This window comes from Lagenorhynchus albirostris, chromosome 1, assembly GCF_949774975.1.
Source record: "Lagenorhynchus albirostris chromosome 1, mLagAlb1.1, whole genome shotgun sequence".
Lineage (NCBI taxonomy): Eukaryota > Metazoa > Chordata > Mammalia > Artiodactyla > Delphinidae > Lagenorhynchus > Lagenorhynchus albirostris.
The window spans coordinates 84,786,943-84,809,093 of record NC_083095.1 but is presented as its reverse complement, the minus strand read 5'-3'; the positions used below and the strand labels follow the sequence as shown (position 1 = coordinate 84,809,093).

At 42.0% G+C, this 22,151-nt stretch overlaps 1 protein-coding gene and 1 long non-coding RNA gene across 5 annotated transcripts in view; one reads left to right on the top strand and one right to left on the bottom strand.

The window, feature by feature from the left end:
- Nucleotides 1–439: 439 nt before the first annotated feature.
- On the bottom strand, nt 440–21,399 carry LOC132519626 (uncharacterized). 3 transcript variants are annotated; one of them, XR_009540217.1, is made up of 5 exons: nt 21,342–21,399; nt 19,131–19,194; nt 18,080–18,210; nt 6,188–6,296; nt 440–675 (listed from the first exon to the last, which is right to left on the bottom strand). It is a non-coding gene; the product is annotated as an uncharacterized LOC132519626 (long non-coding RNA). The 3 variants fall into 3 exon arrangements; XR_009540215.1 differs by lacking the exon at nt 21,342–21,399 and adding an exon at nt 20,505–21,044; XR_009540219.1 differs by lacking the exon at nt 21,342–21,399 and adding an exon at nt 20,170–20,444.
- The window catches only part of INO80 (INO80 complex ATPase subunit), a 131,133-nt gene continuing 130,062 nt past the window's right edge, over nt 21,081–22,151 (top strand). For both annotated transcript variants that reach the window (XM_060147507.1, XM_060147500.1), the window contains exon 1: nt 21,081–21,130. The gene's annotated coding sequence lies outside the window, so the exon portion shown is untranslated. The remainder of the gene's footprint in view (nt 21,131–22,151) is intronic.

The window sequence follows — 22,151 nt, the reverse complement described above, 5'->3', positions numbered from 1 at the left end:
AATCCTGGAAGGTTGATGGACCCTGGCTGGGAATTTAGTCACACAAATACCACCAGATTCGACCCAAATAAGATTTCTCTTCGGGAGATTTGGAACCAGCCCCAAACTGTTAATGGATTGCTCAAAAGACCAAAGTAGGAGCCATCCAAATGGTTCAGATCTGATATAGCTGGGGGTCTGCCTTGAATTTGTAACAGCCTGTGCTTAAGACAGTCCCTCCTCAGTCAGAATATCCCACAGGAGGTAAGATTGGACTGCCTCTGGTCCAGAGCAGCTTAGGCACGTTAGTTCCTAACCAACTTGGTCTGTTAGGGAGTGGCACAGCTCTCTGAATCAGGGGTCTTCTCTTTCCTCCTTTCAGCCAAAAAGAAGGTGTTTCAGACTTCCTACCAGGTGAGAGCTAAAAGCACGAGGGATTCCCATGGGGTACTCACCAGACCGCTGGGGCAGCTGGTATTCTGTGCTGATACCAGGAGGAGAGCTCGTGGAACCTCGGTCGATAATCACCCAAGGTTCACCTCACAAGTTGCGGTGCGGGGGGGGACAGTGGGTGTTTCTTGTTCTGGCCAGCAGCTCACAGGTCTTCCAGATATTGGGGGTCCTGGTCTTACAAAGGGCTCACAGGGCTCCCCTGCCTACTTCAGAGGAACTAGCACCAGGCAGTAGGAAAAAAACCTGTCAATTGGAATAAGATAAAGGAAATCATCAGGAGCCAACAGAAGACCTTTCAGCATTCCTAGAGTGCCTCAGGCAATGCCTCCAAATCTATACCACCACTGACCTTGAGTCACTGGAAAGGAATGCAATCCTGAGGTTCTATTCAATTTCTCAAAGTGACCTGGACATGAGGCGTAAGCTTCAGAAACTGGAAATAGAACCATATAGCCCTGCCTCTCGCCTGGTCGGGGTTGCCTACCAGGTGTTTAATAACCAAGATACAGAGGAGGAAAAGTCAGAGGATAAAAAGGTCTGGAGGCAAGTCCACTTGCTGGCTGTTGCCCTCCAATGTCAACTGGTCTGGACTAACTGCCCTCAGAAACTCTCAACTCCAGTGAGTGACTGCTGGCCCACACGGAGGGATAGCAAGGCAAGGAAAGCAGACCCAATCAGTGTGCCATATGTAAACAAGAGGGACACTGGAAGGGAGAATACCCTCGCCACCCCAAAAAGCGACAGAAATGCCAGGTACCAGCCATTACCTTCGAAGGCAGATGATCCAAATAGGTGAAGAATGATGGGGCCAGGGGACTCCTAAGCTGGCACTCCAACTGACCCCTAAGGAACCCCTGCTGACATTGGACACAGGGAGAAAGCCCATCAACACCTGTGCCACTTACTTGATTCTGAGCACCAGATCAGGCAAACTCAGTCACAAGAGTTGTAAAATTATGGGGGTATCAGGGAAGGCCCAAGAATGAGCATTCATAGAACCATTCGAATGTAAAGTGGATGAACACATTCTCACTCATTCCTTCCTGTATGTCCCTGAATGCCCTATACCCCTGCTAGGAAGAGATGTCCTACGTATGTTGGGGCTAACTATCCACCTAATGGGAGACAAACGAGATGGGTGTTCCCCTAGAAAGGGGCACAAGGTGATAATGGTAATGGCTGAGGAAAAACCTCCCTAGACAGAGCAAGCGACCTCCTTGGAGTAAATCCTGAGGTCTAGGCACAGGGACGGGTGGGACTAGCTGTAGGAGCCAGTCCCATGATAGTCCATCTAAAACCCAGACATACACTGCCGTCCCAGATTTAGCTCAAATATCACAAACTAGGGTGTCCTACCTAGGCTTCATTCTCACAAGTCAGAGAAGCCTACCCTAGAAAATAAAAGAAGCCCTTTGCAGCCTCACCCATCCTAAAACTGGAAGACAGCTTAGGGGTTTCCTGAGGATGGCTGGGTTTTGCTGCATCTGGATCCCTAAATATGGTCTAATAGTGAGGCCTCTGTATGAAGAGTTGAAAGGAAAGGATGATCCTTTTGAATGGAATTCAGAATGTAAAGGGGACTTTCAAGAATTGAAAAAGCAGTTACTTCAAGTCCCTGCCCTGGCCCTCCTAGATTTAACTAAACCCTTTGACCCTTACATTCAGGAGAGAATGGGAATGGCCCTTGGGGTATTAGCTCAAAAACTGGGACCTCTTACTCAGGGTTGCATTTCTCTAAACAATCCAATCACTATATGGAAGTGCATTTGAACTCATGTGTGGTAGATCCCTTCACCAAGCCTGAAAGGACACCTTAACTCCCTTGAAATGGAACAACTCAAGTATGCCCTCCAGGTAGGAGAAACCATGAAAGCTCTCTTGGAATATGGTAACCAGGTACTGTTCCTGCCCACCAGGAGACTAAGTGTATCTAAAAACCTGGAAAACTGGAAGCCTGCAAGATCAGCTCACTCCTTAGTGGAATGGACCCCATTTGGTGATTCTGAGACAGGAGGGAAAGGGGCAGGACACAACAGCTAGATAAATGAAGAAGGGGCGCAGCTATTAGGATGCAATAAAAACTGGCTGGAACCAAGGTGACTTCGAGAATAGTCCAGTCATTGACCTTTAGCTCATTATATCTTCATTGTAATACTAAAAAATCATACCCCCTTTTATGCCTTGACAGTCCAAGGCAGACTATAAAAGGCCAAAAAGTGGGCAGTGGCCCAATTTCTGGGAAATCCCTACCCTTCCCTGAAATAGCAAGAATATTCCTCCCACTCATTAGCATATGAAATTACTCAGCCCATAAAAACCAACAGCCACATGCCCTGGGGCCACTCTTACTTTCTGAGACAGACTGCATTCAGCCTATAGAGTGTGTATCTAAGTAAACTTGCTTTCACTTTTCTTTGGCTCACTCTTGAATTCTTTCCTGTGTGATGCCAAGGACCCTCACTTGGTGGTCTGTCTTAAGGACTCTTGTGGGTCCCAGGACATGACATTTTCCTCTTCTGCAACAATGCTAACCACCCATTCTTTCCTGAAGTTGCAGGTTATCACACTGTGGTTACATCACCCTCAAGTAAAGAGGACCCCGAGCCCCAAACTCTGGAGAGACAACCTGGGGCAACGGACCCCTTTGGCTACTCATGTGAACTTCTCTCTGACCTGAAGCTTCTCTTCTGAAAAACAACAGAAGTGTTACCAGGGATATGCAGGCCATAGTAGTGTGCCTCAACATCAGGGCACACTTGCCTACAGTCAAAAGACCTAGATACCTGCATTTTCAGGAAAAATTTGCTCTTGCTAATACTTGAGCCATGTACCTTTAAATTTTTTATTTATTTATCTATGCATTTTAATTGGGCCATGTACCTTAAATTGTCTGGTGTCCCTTGTCTCCAAAAGGTTAGACAGGGAATTCCCTGGCAGTCCAGTGGTTAGGACTCAGTGTTTTCACTCCTGGGGCCCAGGTTCAGTCCCTGGTCGGAGAACTAAGATCCCGAAAGCCGCGTGGCACAGCCAAAACAAAACAAGCAAACCCAAGGTTAGACAAATGGTGGTCACTCAGGGATATGCACAGTCAGGGCAAAGGCTTGGTGACAAACATATATAAAGGTAGCTGGGGAGAAGTTCTGCTCCTCTACCCAGGGTTATGACGACTCCCCTGATCAGCAGAAAGAAGCTACATGAGTTGGACCTTCTCCCCTTAGCACCCCTCAAGAATGAGGAGCAAGACAAAAATCAGAGGAGGGATTTGTCACTGGCAAAGACCATTAACAGTGCTCAGGAAATAAAAATAGAGTCTGGGTAATAAAATAAAATCTAACCTTTTTTTCCCATTTGTCATTACTCTAGTTTCACTTGTTCATAGGCTGCCGCATGCAGAGGCATTGCACCTGGCATTTCAGACCAGAGTTCCTGGTGCCAGATGGCTTCGATGGGAGGGCTGTGAGCAGAAGCCCTTGCCTGCATGACACGGCAATTCAAGATGGTGGCAGCGGCAGCGGGCTGTGTGCAGAGACGCTGCACCTTACAAGTCTGGAGGCACAGCTGCGACCAACAGGTGAGAGCTCCGCAGCTTCCCTGCTGGCCAGAACCCTATAAAGCAGCCCCGCCCATGGCCTGCGGGGAGAGCCTGTGCTCTAGAGCAGAAGCTTGCACCTCTCCATTCTCTGATCAAAGAATAAAGCTTTCTTTTGCTTATGAACCAAACTCTGTCTTTTTCAACTGTCCCAAATGACACCGGGCAGGAGGACACTTTTTGGGGCCCGACTTGAAAGCATCGGTAATAATACCAGGTATGAAACAACTGACTGATGGTATTAACAAAATTGATCCCACTGAGCCACCCCACAGCCAGAAGATAAAATAGGACATTGTTGAAGCCAGTACCTATGCATAGTAAGAAAACTGGCTAAAACCCAGATCCAGTAGCATTTCTGGTTGAAGTGCGGACAAGTTGCCCTAGTCAAACTCTAACATGCCCTGGATCAAGGCATAGAAAGTCACCCATAAGGGCTCTCCACTGAAACAACACTGTTTGAAGCCTTGCGTTGCCTCTACAGCCGACTAGTCACGTTGACAATCCCTATGTCTTATCCTGCAGGGGAAGGGTGGATTGGTCCCATCACTGTAGGTTGAGTGAAGACTGAGTTTCCAAGAGCAGTCACACACAAGTAGAGTGTGCTGAAACATACTAGACAGTATATTTTTCCATTTTAAAAAAACCTTTTCTACAAAAATAAACAAATGGGACCTAATGAAACTTAAAAGCTTTTGCAGAGCGAAGGAAACCATAAACAAGACGAAAAGACAACCCTCAGAATGGGAGAAAATATTTGCAAATGAAGCAACTGACAGAGGATTAATCTCCAAAAGTTACAAGCAGCTCATGCAGCTCATGCAGCTCAATATCAAAAAACAAACAACCCAATCCAAAAATGGGCAGAAGACCTAAGTAGACATTTCTCCAAAGAAGATATACAGATTGCCAACAAACACATGAAAGAATGCTCAACATCATTAATCATTAGAGAAATGCAAATCAAAACTACAATGAGATATCATCTCACACCGGTCAGAATGGCCATGATCAAAATATCTACAAACAACAAATGCTGGAGAGGGTGTAGAGAAAAGGGAACCCTCTTGCACTGTTGGTGGGAATGTAAATTGATAGAGCCACTATGGAGAACAGTATGGAGGTTCCTTAAAAAAATTAAAAATAGAACTACTATATGACCCAGCAATCCCACTACTGGGCATATACCCTGAGAAAACCATAATTCAAAAGGAGTCATGTACCAAAATGTTCACTGCAGCTCTATTTACAATAGCCAGGACATGGAAGCAACCTAGGTGTCCATCAACAGATGATGGATAAAGAAGATGTGGCACACATATACAATAGAATATTACACAGCCATAAAAAGGAACGAAACTGGGTTATTTGTAGTGAGGTGGATGGACCTAGAGACTGTCATACAGAGTGAAGTAAGTCAGAAAGAGAAAAACAAATACCATATGCTAACACATATATATGGAATCTAAAAAAAAAAAAAAGGTCATGAAGAACCTAGGGGCAAGACGGGAATAAAGATGCAGACCTACTAGAGAATGGACTTGAGGATACGAGGAGGGGGAAGGGTAAGCTGGGACGAAGTGAGAGAGTGGCATGGACATATATACACTACTAAATGTAGATAGCTAGTGGGAAGTAGCCGCATAGCACAGGGAGATCAGCTCAGTGCTTTGTGACCACCTAGAGGGGTGGGATAGGGAGGGTGGAAGGGAGGGAGATGCAAGAGGGAAGAGATATGGGGACATATGTATATGTATAACTGATTCACTTTGTTATAAAGCAGAAACTAACACACCATTGTAAAGCAATTATACTCCAATAAAGATGTTAAAAAATAAAAACACAGGGGCTTCCCTGGTGGCGCAGTGGTTGAGAGTCCGCCTGCCGGTGCAGGGGACACGGGTTCGTGCCCCGGTCTGGGAAGATCCCACATGCCACGGAGCGGCTAGGCCCTTGAGCCATGGCCGCTGGGCCTGCGCGTCCGGAGCCTGTGCTCCGCAACGGGAGAGGCCACAACAGTGAGAGGCCCGCATACAGCAAAAAAATAAAAAAATAAAAAAAAATAAATAAATAAAAAAAAATAAAAACACAATAAATTATATGTTTGAAATTAAAAAATAATAAAAATAAATAAAAAAATAAAATGCATAACCAACAAGGACCTACCATATAGCACAGGAAACTCTGTTCAATGTTACGTGGCAGCTTGGATGGGAGGGGAGTCTGGGGGAGAATGGATACATATAATGTATGGCTGAGTCCCTTTGCTGTGTACCTGAAATTATCATAACATTGTTAATCGGCTATACTCCAATATAAAATTAAAAGTTAAAAAAAATTTAAAAACCTTTTCTTACGGAAAATTTCTAACATACTTAAAAGTGCAGAAAATAGTATAATAAACCCCCAGACATTACATCAACATTCTATCATTCTTGTTTCATCTATTCTTTTTTTTCTGAAATATTTTAAAACAAATTCTAGACATCATATAATTTCCCTGTAAATATTTCAGTGTATATCTCTAACAAATAAGGCCTTAAGAAAATAATCACACAGACTCTTTCATAGGACAAAGAAGACACTTCTAAATCATTTTGTGAGGGCAACATTACCCTGATACAAAAATCTGAAAAGGACATTTCAAGAAAAGAAAAATACAGACCAATATTCCAAGCTCACCAGTTTGCCCATTCCTTGAAATATTTAGTATTCACCATTATCAACAGCAATAATCAGAACAACAGTGTCCACCCGAAATGTTCCTGTAATCATGTTTTCTGTGAGGAGCCTGTGGTCCCTCAAATTTCATAAGGGAGATATTTATGATGATATCATGTTTACGTTCAGCCTTCAGTTTCAGGACTCAGGTGTCTTCCATCTCAGCAGCCTCCTCCAACGCTCAGTGGTTCCCTTCTTGATTTCACCACATTGTAATTCAAGTATGGTGGCCCTATCTGAATCTACCTTTCTTCTGACTTTGATGTTAATGTATTCTTTTCGTTTCCCATTTGTTTATTGGGTGGCAAACCCATGAGAAGAAAGACCCCTCTCATGAACTGGCTTAAATATCTCTCCTCTGGAAAGTTTTCTCTAAAGTCTGTTGACAGTTATTGATGCCTCCTGTCTGCTTCCTAAGTACTTTGTACATACTTCTTTTGTTGCACTTGTTATGCTGTGATTAATCTGATGTCTCCCTCATCAGACTAAATAGCCAGTGATTAACACATTGCTTGGCATAAAGCAGTTAGCTTAGTAGATGTCTGCTGAATGAAAAAGTGAATAATAAAAATGCAGAGCTAGAGTTAGTATAGATTACTTAAACCCAGAAGAGTGTGCCTCTATAAGTAAAATGTCTTCTAACTTCAACACACATAGAAATCAGAAAGCTTCAAAGGCCCTTACAAAAGGATAGGTATATTTTATGATTTCATTTTTAATATAATCCTTTTAAATTATAAAGGTTAAGTAGATCCTTGTTAAAAAAAAAAAGACTCAAACAAATCAGACGTGTTAAAGTGAGAGGTAAGAGTTCTCTAAAAGGTTGCTGCCAGTTTAGACTTCTTCATTAGTGTATAGTGGTGTGTATGTCCCTTGGACACTGCCTGTACTAAGCTTAATCTTTGCCAATTTGGTAAGTGAAAAACACTATTTCAATTTAAAAAAAAATTGTATTTATTCTAAGTGAAGTTGAGAATCTTTTAATATGTTTACTAACCTTTGATATTTATTTTTCTATGTTGTTTTTCTCAAAGCCACATCTCCAGTGCCTAGAACCATGCCTTGAATACACTAAGCATTCAGTAAATACCTATTGAACAACCGAATTGATTTTCTTTTTCGCCTCTTTTCCTATTGGGCTGTTAATTTTTAAATTTTGGTGTATAAGTGCTCTCTGTATATTAAAGAAATTGGCTTTTTTATGTGACTTGTGGTGATTTTTAGGTTGTTACATTAACTGTTTCTGTTATATTTATCAGCCTTTTCCTTCATTTTATTTTTTAAAAATTCATACTTATCTGTTTATTTTCAGTGAATTTTTAATTCTGGAATAATTTTATTTATTTTATGTTATTATTATTTATTTTTTAAATTGAAGTATAGTTGAGTTACAATTAGTCTTTTCCTTTATGACTTCTGGACTCTATGGCAGGCTCAAAAGGGATCTTTCACTCCAAGGTTAAAAAATAATCTATGTTTCTTCTAGTACCTTTATGATTTTATTTTTCCATTTGACACAGTTTTGCTGCTTTGGCTACCCAGAGGAACACCCCATCTTTTTGAAAATCTCCTTCCCCCTCTACAAGCCCATGTGCTGGTAGTGGATGTCTATCAGAATCCATTGTTCCAGTGACTTCCCTGGTGGTCCAGTGGCTAAGACTCTGCACTCCCAATGCAGGGGGCCCAGGTTTGATCCCTGGTCGGGGAAATAGATCCCACATGCATGCTGCAACTAAAAGATCCCGCATGCAGCAACTAATACCCAGCGCAGCCTAAATAAATAAATATTAAAAAAAAAAAAAAAAGAATCCATTGTTCCAGTTCAGCCAGCTGGGGACCAGAAGATCCTGTACATATATAGGAAAAGTACCCCAGCATAACTATAGATACCCAGTAGTTTCCAGTCAGCTTCTGGGTTTCTCCCTGAATGCATTAATGTATACTTTAACTATTTTTTAATGGTATAGCTTTGTTCTGTGTCAGAAGTCTTGAAAAATGAGAGTAAAGGTCTAAACCAAGGCTGCACTGACCTTTCAGTCTGCTGGATAGCCCATTACCAGCATGAATTCAGTGTCTCCCTGTGCCTCTCACTCCAGACCTGGTTCTCATTGACTGACTCCTTTTCACTAACTTTCCCTCAAATTTACAAGTTGAGTCCAGAGGCAAGAAAACAGAGAACCAGAGAACCACAGTTCCTAAGGAAAAAGATGGAACACACAGATGCTTCCTTCTGGTTAATGTCCCCGTCCTCTGGGAACTCTGCTCCAATATGTTTTTACAATCCCAAAAATGGAGTTTGGTAGGGCAAAGGGTACTGTGGAAAGTGTGTTGTTGACTGAAATGCAACGAAGTGTCTCCTTGAGTGGCGAGGCCTAGCACTGCCATCTCTCTGGTGAAGGAAGAGCCTGAAAAACAGAGAGGACTTCTAAGAGTTGACTGTGGTGGAAAGGATGCTGGAAAACTGCCTGAATGTTTCATGCTTTTCACTTTTTTTTTTAATTGAAGTATACTTGATTTACAATGCTGTACAGCATTGAAGTATAGTTAATTACTGCTGTACAGCAAAGTGATTCAGTTCTCTGTGCTATACAGTAGGACCTTGTTGTTTATTATGCTTTTCATAGAATAAGTGGACCTGTTAAGAGCTAGCTGGATTTGGTCCTCTTGGAGCAAGGGGTTTGCTCTCCCTGGGACTTGGCTTGAGCACATATCAATGGGAGACAAGCACATGGAAGCTCTTCTAGACCCTGCCCAGTATGCTCCCGACATGGGGAAAGAAAACAGGCTGGTGGTAGAAACAACCTAGAACCCTTGATTGAGTTTGTCTCTTGCTTTAAAACTTGAGGGGAACCTGTCTTCTCCTTCAGAGTCCATTGTGCCATGCATGGTTCAGTTCCAGCCTTCTTTGTCATGTCACTTCTAGCACTGGCATGAAGTCAAACTGGTTTCTCCCCTTTGTTAGATCTGACACACAACATTCCCCAGGCATACATTGCCTGCACTGGCAAAGAGAAGAGATGATGAGTAGTTATTCATCCTGTCCCTGACATCTGTCCAGATATGGTCCAGATTTATGGGGTATGAATTCAGATAAGGATAGGCCTGAGACATGTACAGGTACTTAAGGTTGCTAGGGACCAACTGAGGAATACTCTCTCAGCCTCACAGGACCTTTAGATTTGGGCTAGAACCAGACTGGTCTCTGGGCTGTCCTATTATCACTTTCTATTTGAGTTCAGTGATAACCTTGCTGGGATTATTCTGAACAGCTAAAATGTGGACACATCCACTAACAGATAAATTTAAGAACACCTCTAGTTTTTGTTTTTGTTTTTTTTTTCATTTTGTTTTGTTTTTAGCATTGTCTAGGAAAAAGAAGGGGGCCCTGGAGGATGCTGCTGGGGAGATCTGGTCTCTAAGTTCTTCATGCTGTTCCTTTTCTATTTTACAGCTTTATTGACATACATTCACATACCGCACAATACATCAATTTAAAGTGTACAATTCAGCAGTTTTAGTATATTCACAGTTACATGCAACTATCACCACAATCAATTTTATTTATTTATTTATTTATGGCCGCTCAGCGCCGCATGCAAGAACTTAGTTCCCCAACTAAGGATCGAACCCGTGCCCCTTGCAGTGGAAGCGCATAGTCTTAACCACTGGACCGCCAGGGAAATCCCCACAATCAATTTTAGAATATTTTCATCACCTCAAAAAAGAAACTCTGTACCCTTTAGCTATTACCGCCTCTTCCCACACCCTTCCCTGCCCTAAGCTATCACTGATCTACTTTCTATCTCTATAGCTTTTCCTATTCTGGACATTTCACATGCATAGAGTCATGTAATATGTAGTCTTTTGTGACTGACTTCTTTCAGTTTGTGTAATGTTTTCAAGGTTCATTCATGTTGCAGCATGTGCCAGTACTTCATTCCTTTTTATTAATGAATAATATTCCATTGTATGGATATCCCACATTTGCTTACCTATTCATTGGTTGATGGACATTTAGGTATACCTTTGGCTATTATGAATAATGTTGCTATGAAAATTTGTGTACAAGTTTTTGTGTGGACATATGTTTTCATTTCTCTTGTGTCTATATCTAGGAGTGGAGTGCTGGATCAAATGGTAGCAATGTACTTAACATTTTGAAGAACTGCCAGAATGTTTCCAGAGTGGCCCCACCATTTCACACTGTTATTGTCCTTTATTTCTTGTGTCCCACTTACCCACATGGTAAGTTTTCATATTCTTCCGACTTCAAGGTAGAAACTGAGGCTACCGCTTCAGATAAGATATATGAAAGCTCAAACTACATGGAAGACATTATCGGCATCAGAACTATCCGCTGCACCTACCTCTAAGGCAATATTAAAAATTATCCTTCTATAGATATTTGAACACATCCTCATAACAATCTAACTCTCCTCGTTATATCTTTCCTATTACAAAATAACCACAAAGGAGAAAAGAAGCTAAATATGTAAAACTATTTGTAAAACTTTCTGTCAGTCATGTTTTATACACTCATGGCTAAATTTATTTATCCTTTTTACATCATCCTTCTTGCCAGGCTTCTGACTCTAGCACCAACTTAAAAGGGGTCTGTTGTCATTACCACTAAATATATTGAATTTTTTTTGTACTTTGTTTTACCTACTGTCTTAAAATTCTGGCATGCCCTAAGGAGTTAAAAATCTTTGTATTGTGCCTCAGAGCTTTTCACCAGAATGCTCTGAATTTCTTTCACATATCTTGAGTCAAGTCCTGGATTTACTAATGGACTGGTTTTGTGATTTTAGACTTAATCTCCTTGAGGTTCTTTTTTGTCATCTATAAAGCGGAGATGTTCATACTATCACCTTTATAATATCATATGAGATGATGAATATAAACCCAAATATATAACATTAATACCAGATATATGTGAAGTTTTTTAAAAATCTCTCCTTGCAATCAGTTGAGCTCTGCCTGTCTTATCTGTAGATGTTAAATGCTGAGAAACTTAATGTGGAAGATACTATTTAGGGTTAGTAGTTATTTGCTATTTCCCTCAACTTGGCCAGATTGCTTTTCTAGAAAGAAAACAAATATTTTTAGTAATGAGCTTCTCTAATTAATTCTTTATATTTCTCAAAGATTCTCCCACAGCTGCTTTGTTTTCCTTTTCAGAGGAAGGACTTTCCTGATGACACTCATTCTAAAACTGTCAGGACATTCCATCCTCCACTCTGAATATGCCTCTCTTCCAGTATAACTTTGGCTGTACCATGATTACCATGTGGTAAAATTCATTTCACTATTTCAATTGGGATAGTTCCTTCATCAAATATTTCTTAAGTGTTCACTACCAACTTACATTTGTGTGGAGTTTTTTTTGGCTGTTATTATTCACAGAGCACTTTTAGTTGAAGATGCATATACCCTATGACTCAACAATTTCAGTAGTAAGTGTATACCCTAGAAAGACTCCCGTAGGTGCACAAGGAAGATGTGCAATATAAAAGAGAAGACAACTCTTACAGTTTGTTTATTACTATGTAAGGTTAAATAATATTTGAGAATGTCAAGTAATTAAGAATAAATCTAACGAAAGTGGTCTGAGGCTCCTACAGGAAAAACTATAAAATGTTATTAAGAGGTAGTAAAGAGGGTCTAAACAAAACTAATAAATGTAGAGCTACTATGTTCACAGATAGGAAGATTTAATATCATGAAATGTCAAAGCTCTCTGAATTGATCTATGGATTCAATGAGATACAATAAAACTGCCAACCATATTTTTCATTAAAATTGATAAAATGATATTAAATTTAAATGGAAGAATAAAGGACCAAAAAATAGCTGAACATTTCTGAAGATGAAGGGAGAGTGACTTGCCTACCAAGTATCAGAACTTATTTTGAAATTGTACTAATTAAGACAATGTGACATTGGCACAGGGACAGACAAGTTGACCAATGGAATAGAATAAGTCCAGAAACAGACCATCATAATGTAGAACTTTAGTAAAAAACAGAGACAGCATGTCAAAGCAGTGAGAAAGGAAGGACCAACATTTCAATAAATGGATTTGGAAAAAATGGATCTCTCTATGGAAAAAGATGAATTGGATATTTACTTTTCAACATATTAAAAAAGTCCAGGATTAAAGATCTAAGTGTTAAAAAAAAACACCTCAGTAGAATATACTGGTGGATTTTTTTTTTGGATTGTGGAATAGGGAAAGATATCTTAAGCAAAACATTAAAAACATTTGATTTAGAAGAGAATATTGATAAATTTGGCTATTAGAATTGAGAACTTTTCTTTAAGGGACATTGAAGAAAGCCAAAAGATAAGTAGCAAACTGGAGAAAGATATTCACAATAAGCAGAAATAGCAAAGGATTTGTATCAAGAATAAATTAAGAACTCTTTGAAATCAATAAGAAAAGCGTGCGCACACACACACCCAATAGAAACAGGGGCAAAAGACATGAACAGGGATTTCACAGAAGAGCAACACAAATGGCCAATAAACGTTTGAGGAGCTGTTCAACCTTATAAAATTTTGGAGAGATAGTAATCCACAATCTCTCTTTTTTATTGCTGGTGAGAGTGTATAATTGCACAACTACTTGGGAATATAGTTTCCAAATAGTTTTAATTATTTTCTTTACTTGAACACTTGCATATTTATGATCCTGTAAGTCTACTATTATGTATATGCCAAAGAAAACATCTTGGACATGCATGCGCAAGACAGGACAGATACAAGACTGTTCAGACCAACACTATTCATAACAGTGAAAACCTGGAAAACAACCCAAATGCCCATCAGCGGGAGAGTGGGTAAATAAACTATGGTATAAACAAGGTAATATTATACAACAGTAAAAATTAATTAAATAGGGCTTCCCTGGTGGCGCAGTGGTTGAGAGTCCGCCTGCCGATGCAGGGGACGCGGGTTTGTGTCCCGGTCCGGGAAGATCCCACATGCCGCGGAGTAGCTGGGCCCGTGAGCCATGGCCACTGAGCCTGCGCGTCTGGAACCTGTGCTCCGCAACGGGAGAGGCCACAACAGTGAGAGGCCCGCGTACCGCAAAATAAATAAATAAATAAATAAATAAATAATCTATAGAGACAGAAAGGTTAAGTGGTTACATGGGTGGAGGTGGGGCTTGGGGATGGGGAGTGAAGCTCATAGCTCATGGGGATGGGCATTTCTTCTCCAGGAAAGGAAAATGTTCTAAAATTAGATTATGATGATGGTTGCACAACTCTGTGAAGATACTAAAAAACATTGAATTACACACATTTCAGTGGATGCGGTTTTGGGTATGTGAATGAAATCCCAATAAAGCTGTTTTAAAAACTACCAGCTCCAGTGACACCTAACAGTTTTATCAACATTAAGTGGAAAAGGTAAGTCCCAAAAGACTACATATAACAGGATACCCAGACTTCCCTGGTGGCGCAGTGGTTACGAATCCGCCTGCCGATGCAGTGGACACACGTTCGAGCCCTGGTCCGGGAAGATCCCACATGCCGCGGACCAACTAAGCCCGTGCGCCACAACTACTGAGCCCGTGTGCCTAGAGCCTGTGCTTTGCAACAAGAGAAACCACCGCAGTGAGAAGCCCATGCACTGCAACGAAGAGTAGCCCCCGCTCACGGCAACTAGAGAAAGCCCGTGCACAGCAACGAAGACCTAATGCAGCCAAAATAATAAAAAATTTTTAAAAATTAAAAAAAAAGTAAGCTAAATAGAAAGAAGCCAGTGACAGACTTCTGATGTGTCATGAACCAAAGATTATGATCAATCTGAAGTCCCCGCAAATTAAAAAAAAATAAAAATATAAAATAAATTAAAGCTACACATATTAACATGGATAAGCCTCAAAAACATAATGTTGACTGAAAAGAGCAAGTGTATATATAATTTTTATGAAGATATATATACATATAAAACATGGATGGGTATTGTTAATAACAAATTCAGGATAGTGGTTATCTCTGGGAGTGGTGAGAGAGGAGAAAGGGAATAAAAAGGGCTACATATGGCATCAGCTATATTTGTAATGTTTTATTAATAAAAACAAATATGACAAAATATTAAGATTTGACAAATCTGGTGGTGGGTACACAAATGTTTGTTATATTTTTCCCTATATTTTTCTTTGTGCTGGTATATATTTCATAATTTTAAAATAAATGAGTGATAGCATCAAAGATTACAGATAGACAACCAAGTCAGTAAAGCAAATTAAATTGGTAAGAGCAGACGTTTGGTATAGTGTAAGAATACAGAACTTGGCCTCTGAAGACCTGGGTTTGAGTCCCTGCTTTATCACTTACTATCTGTGTGAGCTGGAACAAGTTACTTAATTATTACCTAATCAAGTTAAGCCTCAGTTCCCTTTTCACAAAATGGAAATAAAGGGCTTTCATGAAGGCTAAATGTGTATTGCTCCTAGAGCACTGCCTATAGGTGCTGACAAAATGTTAGCTATTATTATGTTTTTGTGCTTTCAAAACAGCATTTACTCACCCATGCTAATTAGAACAAAAACCATCTCAGCAAGAGTGACAAATTCAAACAAATAAAAATCTTTTATTGTAGGAACTGCAAGCTCAAATATCTGCAAAAGTTGGGCAGTTGTGGAAACAGTGTCAGTGGATTGGGTTTAAGTAGTGTCACCAGTAGTAATAGGGACTCTGGTGAATAGGAAAGCATATACCATGCTTAAAGGGAGAAGCTACAGTTCACTTCCATTCAGCTATTGGACCAGTGTTGTTATTCTTAGTTTTCAAAAAAAAAAACCTCAAACAAAACAAAACACACACCTAGAGGCTGGTTACGGCCAAAGACCACCAGTTTCTGGCCCTTGCTTTAATGTTTAAAGTGTGTATGCTGCAGATACCAGGCAGAATGCACTTGCTCTTCACCTCCCTGTTTTCCCTGGAATTCCAGAGAGCAGTTAGGACGGTGGGAACTCTCCCTTTTCCGGATGGAGCTGATGGTTGGTGGGGGCAGTTTCATGGTTATTACTGCTCATATAGTGGCCATCTCCGCTACATCTGAGAAAAGGTTATGTTGATACTTCCGGCTCCTCTCAAGTGAAGTCCCCCTATGTCTCCTGTGATTTCAAGTTAGCTAAGGAATTTGAGAAGAGTGTGTCTTAAAATAGTTTTGTACTCTCATGTAAGTTCCTGCATATCCCTAATTTTGTCAAGACCAGAATCCATGAACCAGTGGACTAGTTGCTGTGGTTATAAAAAACTGTCCAAAGTGAAGAAAACCAGGAGAACATTGTGATTCCAAAGTTAAGGGAAGACGGTATTTCAAGAATGGAGATGAATACAGTTGAAAAGTTAAGTGGAATCAAAAAAAAATTTAACTTTTTATTTTGAACTAATGTTAGGCTTACAGAGAAGGTGCAAAAAAGATTTCCTGTATTATTTTTCACCCAGCTTCCCCAGCGTTAACATCTTACATAACCTTAGTATAGTTATGGAAACAAGGGAATTAACATTAGTACAATATTACAAACTAAATTAGAGACCTTATACAAATGTCACCAGTTTTCTCACCAATGTCCCTTTTCCTTTACAGGATCCTTTCCAGGACTCTACATTAGATTTACTTGTTATTTCTTCCCAGTCTCTAGCAGTCTGCAGTTGTCTTCAGGTCTTTCTTGTCTTTCATTATCTTGACAGTTTGGAAGAGTATTGATCAATTCTCTTTTGGAAAGTCCCCCAATTTCAGATTGTCTAATGCTTTTTTCATGATTGGAATGAGATTATACATTTTCAGCAAGAATACCACAGAAATGATACTGTCCTTCTCAATGCAAAATATCAAGGGGTTCATGATGTAAATATGTCTTGTTACTGATGATGTTTATCTTGATCACTTGGTTAAGGTGGTTTGCTGAGTTCCATCATTATTTTTTAAAATTAATTAATTAATTAATTTTTTTGCTGCTCCGGGTCTTCGTTGCTGTGCGTGGGCTTTCTCTAGTTGCGGTGAGTGGGGTCTACTCTTTGCTGCGGTGTGCGGGCTTCTCATTGTGGCGGCGTCTCTTTTTTTTTTTTGCGGTCCGCGGGCCTCTCACTGCTGTTGCCTCTCCCGTTGCGGAGCACAGGCTCCAGACGCGCAGGCTCAGCGGCCATGGCTCACGAGCCCAGACGCTCTGCGGCATGTGGGATCTTCGCAGACCGGGTCACAAACCCGCGTCCCCTGCATCGGCAGGCGGACTCTCAACCACTGCGCCACCAGGGAAGCCCAATGGTGGCTTCTCTTGTTGAGAAGCACAGGCTCTAGGTGCGCGGGCTTCAGTAGTTGGGGCACGCAGCCTCAGTAGTTGTGTCTTATGGGCTCTAGAGTGCAGGCTCGGTAGTTGTGGCACATGGGCTTAACTGCTCCGTGGCATATGGGATCTTCCCAGACCAAGGATCAAACGCATTTCCCCTTCGTTGGCAGGCAGATTCTTAACCACTGTGCCACCAGGGAAGTCCCTCACCATTATTTACTATCTTTCCCTTTGTGCTAAAATGTATCTTGGGTGAAACACTTTGAATCTATGTAAATCCTGTTTCTCCTCAAATTTTCACCTACTAATTTAGCATCCATCTGTGGATCGTGTCTGCAAGTTATTACTGCAATGTTTGCCTAGTGGTGATTTTTGTTATCCCTCTTTCCTTCTCCATTTATTAATTGGAATTCTACTCTAAGAAAGAGTTGTCCCTTTTCTCCCATCCATTTAAATAACCAATTATTTGTTTGTATCAGTATGGATGCATGAATATTAAAAATAAATACCATGGGTCCATGGGTCATAATGCAATATTGTCATTTTTATTTTGTTGCTTTGGCCATTAGGAGCTCTTTCAGATTGGCTGCTGTGTTCTTGTGACATCCTTTTTAAAGCATTATTTCCTGGCACCACAATATATTCCAGGCTCATCTGGTAGTTTCCCTGCCTCAGCCTAGGAATCAGTTATTTCTCCAAGGTTCTCCTTGTTCTTTTTATTGGAAAATGGTGTTTAGAAATCAAGATCTGGATGCTAGGTATCCTCATTGCTTCTAAATACTCTCAGCAGACAGAACTAGGAAATATGTTTATTAATTCACACATACACACCAATCTATATTTCTGTACCTATTTTACATATATTAAAAACCATGAGTTTATACAGATACCTCAGAATCCAATCCAACACCACAGCCTTCATTTTAGCTTTCCCCTCTTCCTTACTTAATAACTTTTTTCTCCAACAGTGAGAAACACAGCTACAATATATTTGCTTAATTCTAACATGCATACTGGAGAGAAATACTTACGATGTGGATCACAGAATTTATGTACAGTTCAGTTGGTTTATTCTTAGGTATCCAGTCAAGATACTGTTTCCCTCAGTACTTAGGTGAGTTCTTTTCCTCCCCACCCCTTGTAGAGTCGCTGTGTTACTCATCTGTAAAACAGTCAAGTTCATTCCTTAGTGTTTATATTCAGTTTTGGGTCTTTCCTCTACCCTGACACATAGTGGGTTTTCTTTTTGTTTATTGCTTTATTATTGGAAATAAAATACATATCCTACATTGCACAGTTCCCTCAAAATTATCATTAAATGATCTGTTTTCTTTATTTTCTAATGTATTTTAAACATTACTCTAATAAAATTAAATATTGCATATTGAATGATTTTTCTTAATATTATGAACAGTTTTTAAAGAAAGCCAAAGAGATTCCTTTATTTGGATAGAAAACAGAAAATGTTACAATGAACTGTAAAATAAAATCAAGGTATTTCTAGAAAACATTAAATCTCAATTTAAATCCAAATTACAAAGAAATTGTGGATTAAACTTTATGTGAGGTACTAAATCTCTGAGGCAAAGAATGTACAAAGACCTTCAATCAATAATGCAAGATTAGGGAATTCCCTGGCACTCCAGTGGTTAGGACTCCGAGCTTCCATTGCAGAAGCCTGGGTTTGATCCCTGGTCGGGGAATTAGGATCCCACAAGCCACGCAGCAAGGCCAAAAAAAAATAAAAAAAAGAATGCAAGACTGTATTAGAGATTAGAAAAAACTGGACTTTAATGTGAAAGTCATAGATGAAAGATGAGAGTTGTACATCAAAAGTTCTAGAACAGAACTGGGGGGGCAGGCAGAATAATAGCCTTCCCCCAAGGATGTCCACAAAACCTGTGAATATATTAGGTTACAGACAAAGGGGGATTAAGGTTGCAGGTGAGCTAAAAGTTGCTAATCAGTTGATTTTAAAATAGGGAGCTTATCCTAGATTATCTGGGTGGGCCTGTTGTAGTCACAAGGATCCTTAAAAGGATAAGAGTTGGTCAGATATGACATGAGAAGGACCCAACCTACCATTGCTGGCTTTTAGATGGAAGAAGGGAGCCAGGAGCCGAGGAATGCAAGTAGCCTCTGGAAGCTGGAAAAGGAAACAAATTCTTCCCTTGAGCCCCCAGAAAGTAAGGCAGCCCTGCCAACACCTTGATTTTAGCCCAGTTTGAGACCCGAGTCAGACTTCTGACTTACAGAATTGTAGGATAGTAAGTCTGTGTTAAGCCACTATATTTGTGGTAATTTGTTAGCACAGCAACAGAAAACAAATACAACAGATAATCTATACGTCTGAACTTTAAAGGACCATACAACTTGGTCCCTCCGCAGCTCACTGACTTTTCCCCCTTTATTCTTTTCTTTTTGATTTATGCTCCAATCAGCTGGTTGTTACTCAAATATTATCGTAGTTGGTTTTAGGTGTTTATGTTTTTGGGTATGTGAAACATATGGTTCTAAGAGACAGTCCTATATAAAAATATCTGCCACTCCTTTGTCGATCCTGCTACCTTGTTCCAATCCTCCCCTTCTTGCCACCCTTCTCACATAGGACATCATTCACCTTAACTTCTGGTTTATCCCTCCCCTGACAAATGAGCAGGTATTTGTGTGTTTTATGTCCCCTTCTTTCTTTCACAAAGGGTGTATATTATACTTTTGCCTTTAAGCAAAATTAACTTCTCAAAGTCCAGCGAATTTGGCACAAGAAGGCTACTTAGTGACCTTAAGCAAATGCTATTCTGCTTACGTGCTAAGGGCCAGGCTGAAATGAATTAAAACATGAGACATGAGGGAACAGAAATCAATAGTTAACTTTCAGTAAGTTCTTCTAATCCTTATCTGCAGTTAGGCTCTACACTAGGTACTTCTCATCACAGATGCTGGTAATTGAATTGCATTAACTTTAGTAAATGTGGGTAGTAGGGGTCGCAAACTATGGAGTTGGCACAGACAAGTCAAATTATTCCCTTTTCAGAGGCTCACTGGGTGAGTGTTAGAATAGGGAGGCATTTCTGATGACAGGTCTGTGTGTTCCCAAGTACTTGAATCCTAAAGCCTTCACCTTGGCGCCTTGCACAAATATGCCACAGCATCGCAGTCTTGGTCGCTGAGCCTAAAGTGGAGCCCCAAACTACTGTTACGAGAGGTTCCACGGAGCATGCACTTCCCCACAGTATACAACCCCACCCAAAGGGGCCAAAAACAGGATAAAATATCACACCCGAGCCTATACTTTCCCTCAGGTGAACTCAGCAGTGTTTGGTAGCCCCTAACAAACTAATCACAAGCAGCCCCCCCCCAATCTCCTGCCTGAGGGAACGAATATTCCCAGGATCCCGGGCCGTTTCGACTGACGTTACTTCCGGGAAAAGTAACCTTTCTTTGGCGGTTGCAGACCTGGAGAGGTCTCGCGACATTTGCTCCCGCGAGATCTGCTTGCTCACTCTAGCGATGACATCCTCCTCCTCCTCCCCGCCGCCTTTCGGCAATCTTCGGCAGTCCCAGCCCCGACCAATCTGCACTCAGATGGCATGGATCAGGATCTCCCCCCGAACCCCGGTCCGCGCGGGGCGTCAGGCTGTAGCGGCGGGGTGCGAGCTGCACGAGGCCGACCGCAGCTGCACTGCGGACGGCCACGGGCGGGCGACGAGCAGTGAGCGTGGGCGGGGCAGCGGTAAGCCCGCTGAGTAGCGGCTCGATTGTTCTGGCCTGGCTATGGCGCCTCTCCTCCCCCCCGCCATGGCTCCCCGTGTCCCTGCTCCGCTCCTCTCAGTGAGTGAAAGTGGCCGCCGCCGCCGCCGGCCCAGCGCCCGCAGCCGCCTCAGCGCCGCCGCCATCTTGGGGTCCCAGGAGCCGCCGAGGGAGCGAGCTAGGAGCGTCCACGCCCAACGCAGTCACCGTCCCACGGCCTCAGAGAGCGAACCGCAGCTCCATCGTCGGCGGGGCGACCCCCCCCTCCGGACCCCGCCCGCACCCCGCCCCCCCTCCGCCGCCGCCGCGGCGGCGGGGCCCGGCGGCCCGAGGTGAGGCGACTAGACGTGGGCGGGCAAACGGAGGGGGGGGTTGTGTAGGCCCCGTTGCGCCCCTCTCTGTGGGCGACGACTGGGCCGCGTCTTAAAGGGGCCGTCGCCCCCGGCCCTTGGATTTGTTGGGGTTAGTAGGGAGGATGGGTGTGGACACTCCCCGAAGGCTTGGGACCTCAGGGACCTGGGCCTCGTCCTTCCCCTCTCCTACCTCTGGAGACCCAGGGTCACGCGGTGACCTCAGACAGCTGAGGAAGCCCGTGGGGCGCCCACACGTGGGGAGTGTGTTAGACCAGGTGCACGTGGGACCCGGTGGGGCGGTGTCGGGCTAACACGTGTGTGGGTTTGGGGTGGGGAGGGGCAGGGCGGGGGCTGGTTGGGCTCGAGTGGGAACCTGGTGAGGGTTGCTGTATCTGTCCTTTTAAACAAATGAGCCAGAGGGCTTGATAGTGTGTCAGTTTATGGTGAGCAAGTTGGGATCTGGGTGAATGGTGCATGCTGCTCGTTGGTGTTGGGTGGGGGCAGCCTAACACGTGCACAGACTTAGGAGTGTGTAGGTGTCACCCCTTCTAGTGTTTTTGGCTTTTGTAGGGCGTCTAGGCAAATGTCATCCAGTTTGACGTTCCTTCTTGAGCTTGCTGTTGAAAACTACTTCCGTAAGTGGAAGCCCCCTACAGTTTAGGAGTGGGAGATTCTAAGAAGGCACTCACTATTTTAGTTTAACGGCCAACTGTGCCGAATTCTTTGATTCGAACACTGTCTAGTTTTATGTTCGTGTACTTGTTGGTAGAATGGGAGAAAAAATAGGAGGTTGACTTTGCTAACATCACAGGTAACCAACTTACTTTTCTAGTCGATGACTTTCATAATTTCCTTTCCCAAGGAAATTTTCACTGTGGTTTACAAGTGGTGGCTTTTTGTTATTTATCTTTAAAGTAACACCTTTATTGAAGTATAATTCACATACCGAAAAGCTCAGCCTTTTAAAGTGTACAGTTCCATGATTTTTAGTATACTGATA